Here is a 10,972-nt window from a genome sequence, read left to right on the forward strand (position 1 = left end):
CTCGGGCGGACACAGGTGTCTGCATGAGCCCCTGTCGCTCAGATGCTGGAAGATCAGTTTGAAAAAAGAACCAGAGGATAGAGGGGAAAAACACCATATTTGTGTCCGAAAATAGCTCACTTTGACTCGGACGCGTTCCCTGTGATTTCAGCCTGTCAGACATGGTGCACATAGTAACGAGATGGAGGTGTTTTGGTCGACCAGGTAAAAAACGAAAAATCGAGAGAAGGTAAAAAGTAGGTGAAAAATTAAGCCTCTCTCGTTAAGGTACTTAGAAAAAATCCCAAAAAAAAAATGAACTCCCATTGAAATGAATGGGGAAAAATTTTTTTCTCGTTTTTTTTCTAAGTACAACAACGAGAGAAGGTAAAAAATGGTTTTTTTTAGCCTCTCTCGTTAAGGTACTTAGAAAAAAACCCAGATTTTTTTTTTTCTCGTTTTTTTTCTAAGTACAACAACGAGAGAAGGTAAAAACAGGTGCTTTTTAGCCTCTCTCGTTAAGGTACTTGGAAAAAATCCGAGACATGTTTGGTCTTCCCCACTGACAGTGCGCCTTTGCTGGGTAAGTTGTGGACGTGCCAGGCACCCCCGGGACACCGGTGGAACGCGGCCGGACTCGTGGTACTCCAACCCGGGCATAATTTTGGATATTTCCCGGTCCTTTTTTTCCCCACTTTCCCAACTTTTCTTCTGAATCACAGTGCGCCTTTGCTGGGTAAGTTGTGGACATGGCAGGCACCCCCGGGACACCGGTGGAACGCGGCCGGACTCGTGGTACTCCAACCCGGGCATAATTTTGGATCAAATTCGGGACTTTTGCCCACTTTCCCAACTTTTCTTCCCAATCACAGTGCGCCTTTGCTGGGTAAGTTGTGGACATGCCAGGCACCCCCGGGACACCGGTGGAACGCGGCCGGACTCGTGGTACTCCAACCCGGGCATAATTTTGGATCAAATTCGGGACTTTTGCCCACTTTCCCAACTTTTCTTCTGAATCACAGTGCGCCTTTGCTGGGTAAGTTGTGGACATGGCAGGCACCCCCGGGACACCGGTGGAACGCGGCCGGACTCGTGGTACTCCAACCCGGGCATAATTTTGGATCAAATTCGGGACTTTTGCCCACTTTCCCAACTTTTCTTCCCAATCACAGTGCGCCTTTGCTGGGTAAGTTGTGGACATGGCAGGCACCCCCGGGACACCGGTGGAACGCGGCCGGACTCGTGGTACTCCAACCCGGGCATAATTTTGGATCAAATTCGGGACTTTTGCCCACTTTCCCAACTTTTCTTCCCAATCACAGTGCGCCTTTGCTGGGTGCGTTGTGGACATGCCAGGCACCCCCGGGACACCGGTGGAACGCGGCCGGACTCGTGGTACTCCAACCCGGGCATAATTTTGGATCAAATTCGGGACTTTTGCCCACTTTCCCAACTTTTCTTCCCAATCACAGTGCGCCTTTGCTGGGTAAGTTGTGGACATGCCAGGCACCCCCGGGACACCGGTGGAACGCGGCCGGACTCGTGGTACTCCAACCCGGGCATAATTTTGGATCAAATTCGGGACTTTTGCCCACTTTCCCAACTTTTCTTCCCAATCACAGTGCGCCTTTGCTGGGTGCGTCGTGGACATTGTAGGCACCCCGGAACCCTGGTGGAACGCGGCGGGACTTGTGGGACTCGAACCTGGGTGTGATTTTGGACCAAATTCGGGACTTTTGCCCACTTTCCCAACTTTTCTTCCCAATCACAGTGCGCCTTTGCTGGGTAAGTTGTGGACATTGTAGGCACCCCGAGACACTGGTGGAACGCGGCGGGACTTGTGGGACTCGAACCTGGGTGTGATTTTGGACCAAATTCGGGACTTTTGCCCACTTTCCCAACTTTTCTTCCCAATCACAGTGCGCCTTTGCTGGGTGCGTCGTGGACATGTCAGGCACCCCGGAACCCTGGTGGAACGCGGCGGGACTTGTGGGACTCGAACCTGGGTGTGATTTTGGACCAAATTCGGGACTTTTGCCCACTTTCCCAACTTTTCTTCCCAATCACAGTGCGCCTTTGCTGGGTGCGTCGTGGACATTGTAGGCACCCCGGAACCCTGGTGGAACGCGGCGGGACTTGTGGGACTCGAACCTGGGTGTGATTTTGGACCAAATTCGGGACTTTTGCCCACTTTCCCAACTTTTCTTCCCAATCACAGTGCGCCTTTGCTGGGTGCGTCGTGGACATGTCAGGCACCCCGGAACCCTGGTGGAACGCGGCGGGACTTGTGGGACTCGAACCTGGGTGTGATTTTGGACCAAATTCGGGACTTTTGCCCACTTTCCCAACTTTTCTTCCCAATCACAGTGCGCCTTTGCTGGGTGAATTGTGGACATTGTAGGCACCCCGGAACCCTGGTGGAACGCGGCGGGACTTGTGGGACTCGAACCTGGGTGTGATTTTGGACCAAATTCGGGACTTTTGCCCACTTTCCCAACTTTTCTTCCCAATCACAGTGCGCCTTTGCTGGGTGCGTTGTGGACATTGTAGGCACCCCGGAACCCTGGTGGAACGCGGCGGGACTTGTGGGACTCGAACCTGGGTGTGATTTTGGACCAAATTCGGGACTTTTGCCCACTTTCCCAACTTTTCTTGCCCACTCACAGTGCGCCTTTGCTGGGTGCGTTGTGGACATTGTAGGCACCCCGGAACCCTGGTGGAACGCGGCGGGACTTGTGGGACTCGAACCTGGGTGTGATTTTGGACCAAATTCGGGACTTTTGCCCACTTTCCCAACTTTTCTTCCCAATCACAGTGCACCTTTGCTGGGTAAGTTGTGGACATGCCAGGCACCCCCGGAACCCTGGTGGAACGCGGCGGGACTTGTGGGACTCGAACCTGGGTGTGATTTTGGACCAAATTCGGGACTTTTGCCCACTTTCCCAACTTTTCTTCCCATTCACAGTGCGCCTTTGCTGGGTAAGTTGAGGACATTGTAGGCACCCCGAGACACTGGTGGAACGCGGCGGGACTTGTGGGACTCGAACCTGGGTGTGATTTTGGACCAAATTCGGGACTTTTGCCCACTTTCCCAACTTTTCTTCCCAATCACAGTGCACCTTTGCTGGGTAAGTTGTGGACATGCCAGGCACCCCCGGAACCCTGGTGGAACGCGGCGGGACTTGTGGGACTCGAACCTGGGTGTGATTTTGGACCAAATTCGGGACTTTTGCCCACTTTCCCAACTTTTCTTCCCATTCACAGTGCGCCTTTGCTGGGTAAGTTGAGGACATTGTAGGCACCCCGAGACACTGGTGGAACGCGGCGGGACTTGTGGGACTCGAACCTGGGTGTGATTTTGGACCAAATTCGGGACTTTTGCCCACTTTCCCAACTTTTCTTCCCAATCACAGTGCACCTTTGCTGGGTAAGTTGTGGACATGCCAGGCACCCCCGGAACCCTGGTGGAACGCGGCGGGACTTGTGGGACTCGAACCTGGGTGTGATTTTGGACCAAATTCGGGACTTTTGCCCACTTTCCCAACTTTTCTTCCCATTCACAGTGCGCCTTTGCTGGGTAAGTTGAGGACATTGTAGGCACCCCGAGACACTGGTGGAACGCGGCGGGACTTGTGGGACTCGAACCTGGGTGTGATTTTGGACCAAATTCGGGACTTTTGCCCACTTTCCCAACTTTTCTTCCCAATCACAGTGCGCCTTTGCTGGGTAAGTTGTGGACATTGTAGGCACCCCGAGACACTGGTGGAACGCGGCGGGACTTGTGGGACTCGAACCTGGGTGTGATTTTGGACCAAATTCGGGACTTTTGCCCACTTTCCCAACTTTTCTTCCCAATCACAGTGCGCCTTTGCTGGGTAAGTCGTGGACATTGTAGGCACCCCGGAACCCTGGTGGAACGCGGCGGGCCTTGTGGGACTCGAACCTGGGTGTGATTTTGGACCAAATTCGGGACTTTTGCCCACTTTCCCAACTTTTCTTCCCAATCACAGTGCGCCTTTGCTGGGTGCGTTGTGGACATTGTAGGCACCCCGAGACACTGGTGGAACGCGGCGGGACTTGTGGGACTCGAACCTGGGTGTGATTTTGGACCAAATTCGGGACTTTTGCCCACTTTCCCAACTTTTCTTCCCAATCACAGTGCGCCTTTGCTGGGTGCGTTGTGGACATTGTAGGCACCCCGAGACACTGGTGGAACGCGGCGGGACTTGTGGGACTCGAACCTGGGTGTGATTTTGGACCAAATTCGGGACTTTTGCCCACTTTCCCAACTTTTCTTCCCAATCACAGTGCGCCTTTGCTGGGTAAGTCGTGGACATTGTAGGCACCCCGGAACCCTGGTGGAACGCGGCGGGACTTGTGGGACTCGAACCTGGGTGTGACTTTGGACCAAATTCGGGACTTTTGCCCACTTTCCCAACTTTTCTTCCCAATCACAGTGCGCCTTTGCTGGGTAAGTTGTGGACATTGTAGGCACCCCGGAACCCTGGTGGAACGCGGCGGGACTTGTGGGACTCGAACCTGGGTGTGACTTTGGACCAAATTCGGGACTTTTGCCCACTTTCCCAACTTTTCTTCCCAATCACAGTGCGCCTTTGCTGGGTGCGTCGTGGACATTGTAGGCACCCCGGAACCCTGGTGGAACGCGGCGGGACTTGTGGGACTCGAACCTGGGTGTGATTTTGGACCAAATTCGGGACTTTTGCCCACTTTCCCAACTTTTCTTCCCAATCACAGTGCGCCTTTGCTGGGTGCGTCGTGGACATTGTAGGCACCCCGGAACCCTGGTGGAACGCGGCGGGACTTGTGGGACTCGAACCTGGGTGTGATTTTGGACCAAATTCGGGACTTTTGCCCACTTTCCCAACTTTTCTTCCCAATCACAGTGCGCCTTTACTGGGTGCGTCGTGGACATTGTAGGCACCCCGGAACCCTGGTGGAACGCGGCGGGACTTGTGGGACTCGAACCTGGGTGTGATTTTGGACCAAATTCGGGACTTTTGCCCACTTTCCCAACTTTTCTTCCCAATCACAGTGCGCCTTTGCTGGGTGCGTCGTGGACATTGTAGGCACCCCGGAACCCTGGTGGAACGCGGCGGGACTTGTGGGACTCGAACCTGGGTGTGATTTTGGACCAAATTCGGGACTTTTGCCCACTTTCCCAACTTTTCTTCCCAATCACAGTGCGCCTTTGCTGGGTGCGTCGTGGACATTGTAGGCACCCCGGAACCCTGGTGGAACGCGGCGGGACTTGTGGGACTCGAACCTGGGTGTGATTTTGGACCAAATTCGGGACTTTTGCCCACTTTCCCAACTTTTCTTCCCAATCACAGTGCGCCTTTACTGGGTGCGTCGTGGACATTGTAGGCACCCCGGAACCCTGGTGGAACGCGGCGGGACTTGTGGGACTCGAACCTGGGTGTGATTTTGGACCAAATTCGGGACTTTTGCCCACTTTCCCAACTTTTCTTCCCAATCACAGTGCGCCTTTGCTGGGTGCGTCGTGGACATTGTAGGCACCCCGGAACCCTGGTGGAACGCGGCGGGACTTGTGGGACTCGAACCTGGGTGTGATTTTGGACCAAATTCGGGACTTTTGCCCACTTTCCCAACTTTTCTTCCCAATCACAGTGCGCCTTTGCTGGGTGCGTTGTGGACATTGTAGGCACCCCGGAACCCTGGTGGAACGCGGCGGGACTTGTGGGACTCGAACCTGGGTGTGATTTTGGACCAAATTCGGGACTTTTGCCCACTTTCCCAACTTTTCTTCCCAATCACAGTGCGCCTTTGCTGGGTGCGTTGTGGACATTGTAGGCACCCCGAGACACTGGTGGAACGCGGCGGGACTTGTGGGACTCGAACCTGGGTGTGATTTTGGACCAAATTCGGGACTTTTGCCCACTTTCCCAACTTTTCTTCCCAATCACAGTGCGCCTTTGCTGGGTGCGTTGTGGACATTGTAGGCACCCCGAGACACTGGTGGAACGCGGCGGGACTTGTGGGACTCGAACCTGGGTGTGATTTTGGACCAAATTCGGGACTTTTGCCCACTTTCCCAACTTTTCTTCCCAATCACAGTGCGCCTTTGCTGGGTGCGTTGTGGACATTGTAGGCACCCCGGAACCCTGGTGGAACGCGGCGGGACTTGTGGGACTCGAACCTGGGTGTGATTTTGGACCAAATTCGGGACTTTTGCCCACTTTCCCAACTTTTCTTCCCAATCACAGTGCGCCTTTGCTGGGTGCGTTGTGGACATTGTAGGCACCCCGGAACCCTGGTGGAACGCGGCGGGACTTGTGGGACTCGAACCTGGGTGTGATTTTGGTCCAAATTCGGGACTTTTGCCCACTTTCCCAACTTTTCTTCCCAATCACAGTGCGCCTTTGCTGGGTGCGTTGTGGACATTGTAGGCACCCCGGAACCCTGGTGGAACGCGGCGGGACTTGTGGGACTCGAACCTGGGTGTGATTTTGGACCAAATTCGGGACTTTTGCCCACTTTCCCAACTTTTCTTCCCAATCACAGTGCGCCTTTGCTGGGTGCGTCGTGGACATTGTAGGCACCCCGAGACACTGGTGGAACGCGGCGGGACTTGTGGGACTCGAACCTGGGTGTGATTTTGGACCAAATTCGGGACTTTTGCCCACTTTTCTTCCCAATCACAGTGCGCCTTTGCTGGGTGCGTTGTGGACATTGTAGGCACCCCGAGACACTGGTGGAACGCGGCGGGACTTGTGGGACTCGAACCTGGGTGTGATTTTGGACCAAATTCGGGACTTTTGCCCACTTTCCCAACTTTTCTTCCCAATCACAGTGCGCCTTTGCTGGGTAAGTTGTGGACATTGTAGGCACCCCGGAACCCTGGTGGAACGCGGCGGGACTTGTGGGACTCGAACCTGGGTGTGATTTTGGACCAAATTCGGGACTTTTGCCCACTTTCCCAACTTTTCTTCCCAATCACAGTGCGCCTTTGCTGGGTGCGTCGTGGACATGTCAGGCACCCCGGAACCCTGGTGGAACGCGGCGGGACTTGTGGGACTCGAACCTGGGTGTGATTTTGGACCAAATTCGGGACTTTTGCCCACTTTCCCAACTTTTCTTCCCAATCACAGTGCGCCTTTGCTGGGTGCGTCGTGGACATGTCAGGCACCCCGGAACCCTGGTGGAACGCGGCGGGACTTGTGGGACTCGAACCTGGGTGTGATTTTGGACCAAATTCGGGACTTTTGCCCACTTTCCCAACTTTTCTTCCCAATCACAGTGCGCCTTTGCTGGGTGCGTCGTGGACATGTCAGGCACCCCGGCACTCTGATGGAACGCGGCGGGACTTGCGGGACTCGAACCTGGGTGTGATTTTGGACCAAATTCGGGACTTTTGCCCACTTTCCCAACTTTTCTTCCCAATCACAGTGCGCCTTTGCTGGGTGCGTTGTGGACATTGTAGGCACCCCGGAACCCTGGTGGAACGCGGCGGGACTTGTGGGACTCGAACCTGGGTGTGATTTTGGACCAAATTCGGGACTTTTGCCCACTTTTCTTCCCAATCACAGTGCGCCTTTGCTGGGTGCGTTGTGGACATTGTAGGCACCCCGGAACCCTGGTGGAACGCGGCGGGACTTGTGGGACTCGAACCTGGGTGTGATTTTGGATCAAATTGGCGGCGGGACTTGTGGGACTCGAACCTGGGTGTGATTTTGGATCATTTCGTGGCCTTTTGCTATGCATGCCTTCTCCCCGCTAGTTTGATGTGTGCTGCTGCAAAAGTTCCAAGAGGGCGTTTTTGCCCCCCTCCAAACTCCTTCTCTTTGTTTATAGTGCATATTTTCTGCTGGATCTACTCTCTATTTACTCCAAGGAAAAAAACTAGCCGGTCGCGGCAAATTTTTACAATCGGTCGCCAAACTACGGCACGAGGGCCGAACGCGGTACGCCGGCGTCCAAGATACGGCCCGGGGATTTTTTTTGATTTTTTGGGCTTTTTTTGATTTTTTTGGACATGTTGGGCATCCCAGGACTCGGGTGCGACTGCAGGACGTGTGGGGCTCTAACCTGGGTGTGGTTTTTGGTCATTTTTCCGGACTTTTGCCCACTTTTCCAACTTTTCTTCCCAATCACAGTGCGCCTTTGCTGGGTGCGTTTTGGGCATGTGGGGGGCACCTCGGACTCGGGTGGGACGCGGCGGGACTTGTGGCACTCGTACCTGGGTGTGATTTTTGATCATTTTGTGGACTTTTCCCCAGACACTCTCCACTTTTCTACCCCACTTCCCCTGTGCGAAATACGGCAAACTGTCTGAAAATAGGGGCTCCAAGTGTTCCCCACTCTTTCTGGCCCACAAAAGGCCTCTCATTCCCCGGGAACACCTGTAGGACTCCCCGGCGTCAAGGAAATACGCCAAACCGTCTGAAAATAGGGGCCCAAAAGAACTGGAAATAATGTGTTTAATTTGGGGGGTGATGTCTATAATTATGGGGGTGCATTGGAGGCGGGAGTCCACTGGAGGGCTCCACACCGTCTGAATATAGGGCCCCAAAAGGCCTGGAATTAATGTATTTAATTTGGGGGGTGCATTTGCAGCGGGAGTCCACCGGAGGGCTCCAATTCCCCACTCTTTTGTTGACCTATGTATGGCCCCAAAAGGCCTCTCATTCCCCGGGGAGACCTGAAGGACCCCCCCGGCGTCACCGAAATAAGCCAAACTGTCTGAAAATAGGGGCTCCAAGGGTTCCCCACTCTTTCTGGCCCACAAAAGGCCTCTCATTCCCCGGGAACACCTGTAGGACTCCCCGGCGTCAAGGAGATACGCCAAACTGTCTGAAAATAGGGCCCCAAAAGAACTGGAAATGATGCCTTTAATTTGGGGGGTGATGTCTTTAATTTGGGGGGTGCATTGGAGGCGGGAGTCCACTGGAGGGCTACACACCGTCTGAATATAGGGCCCCAAAAGGCCTGGAATTAATGTCTTTAATTTGGGGGGTGCATTTGCAGCGGGAGTCCACCGGAGGGCTCCATTTCCCCACTCTTTTGTTGACATATGGCCACAAAAGGCCTCTCATTCCCCGGGAAGACCTGATGGACGCCCCGGCGTCACCGAAATAAGCCAAACTGTCTGAAAATAGGGGCTCCAAGTGTTCCCCACTCTTTCTGGCCCACAAAAGGCCCCTCATTCCCCGGGAACACCTGTAGGACTCCCCGGCGTCAAGGAAATACGCCAAACCGGCTGAAAATAGGCCCCCAAAAGAACTGGAAATAATGTCTTTAGTTTGGGGGGTGATGTCTTTAATTTGGGGGGTGCATTGGAGGCGGGAGTCCACTGGAGGGCTCCACAACGTCTGAAAATAGGGCCCCAAAAGAACTGGAAATAATGTGTTTAATTCAGGGTGCATTTGCAGCGAGTGTCCACCAGAGGGCTCCAATTCCCCAGCTATAGTCCTGGTACTCTAAAATGATGGCACTTAGTCAAATTTCCGCCTTTTTTTGATGACTTCCAACTAGGAGAGGGACTCATTTTGAGTTCCGGACCCGGGTGGAGAACCATAGCAGGTCGGCCTTCTTAAAGGGACATCCTCCTAGGCACTTAGTCAAATTTCCGCCTTTTTTTTTGGACTTCCAGCGAGGAGAGGGACAATTTTGCGTTCCAGACCCGGGTGGAGAACCATAGCAGGTCGGCCTTCTTAAAGGGACATCCTCCTAGGCACTTAGTCAAATTTACGCCTTTTTTTTGGACTTCCAGCGAGGAGAGGGACTAATTTGGCGTTCCAGACCCAGGTGGAGAACCATAGCAGGTCGGCCTTCTTAAAGGGACATGCCCCTAGACACTTAGTCAAATTTACGCCTTTTTTTTGGACTTCCAGCGAGGAGAGGGACTAATTTTGCTTTCCGTACCCGGATGGAGAACCATAGCACGTCGGCCTTCTTAAAGGGAAATGCTCCTAGGCACTTAGTCAAATTCACGCCTTTTTTTTGGACTTCCAGCGAGGAGAGGGACAATTTTGCTTTCCTGACCCAGGTGGAGAACCATAGCACGTCGGCCTTCTTTAAGGGACATCCTCCTAGGCACTTAGTCAAATTTACGCCTTTTTTATGGACTTCCAGCGAGGAGAGGGACTAATTTTGCTTTCCGCACCCGGGTGGAGAACCATAGCAGGTCAGCCTTCTTAAAGGGACATCCTCCTAGGCACTTAGTCAAATTTACGCCTTTTTTTTGGACTTCCAGCGAGGAGAGGGACTAATTTTGCTTTCCGTACCCGGGTGGAGAACCATAGCACGTCGGCCTTCTTAAAGGGAAATGCTCCTAGGCACTTAGTCAAATTCACGCCTTTTTTTTGGACTTCCAGCGAGGAGAGGGACAATTTTGCTTTCCTGACCCAGGTGGAGAACCATAGCACGTCGGCCTTCTTAAAGGGAAATGCTCCTAGGCACTTAGTCAAATTCACGCCTTTTTTTTGGACTTCCAGCGAGGAGAGGGACAATTTTGCTTTCCTGACCCAGGTGGAGAACCATAGCAGGTCGGCCTTCTTAAAGGGACATGCCCCTAGACACTTAGTCAAATTCACGCCTTTTTTTTGGACTTCCAGCGAGGAGAGGGACTAATTTGGCGTTCTGTACCCAGGTGGAGAACCATAGCACGTCGGCCTTCTTAAAGGGACATCCTCCTAGGCACTTAGTCAAATTCACGCCTTTTTTTTGGACTTCCAGCGAGGAGAGGGACTAATTTGGCGCTCCGTACCCAGGTGGAGAACCATAGCACGTCGGCCTTCTTAAAGGGACATCCTCCTAGGCACTTAGTCAAATTCACGCCTTTTTTTTGGACTTCCAGCGAGGAGAGGGACAATTTTGCGTTCCTGACCCAGGTGGAGGACCATAGCACGTCGGCCTTCTTAAAGGGACATCCTCCTAGGCACTTAGTCAAATTCACGCCTTTTTTTTGGACTTCCAGCGAGGAGAGGGACTAATTTGGCGTTCCAGACCCAGG

Source organism: Nerophis lumbriciformis, unplaced genomic scaffold, assembly GCF_033978685.3.
Source record: "Nerophis lumbriciformis unplaced genomic scaffold, RoL_Nlum_v2.1 HiC_scaffold_87, whole genome shotgun sequence".
Taxonomy (NCBI): domain Eukaryota; kingdom Metazoa; phylum Chordata; class Actinopteri; order Syngnathiformes; family Syngnathidae; genus Nerophis; species Nerophis lumbriciformis.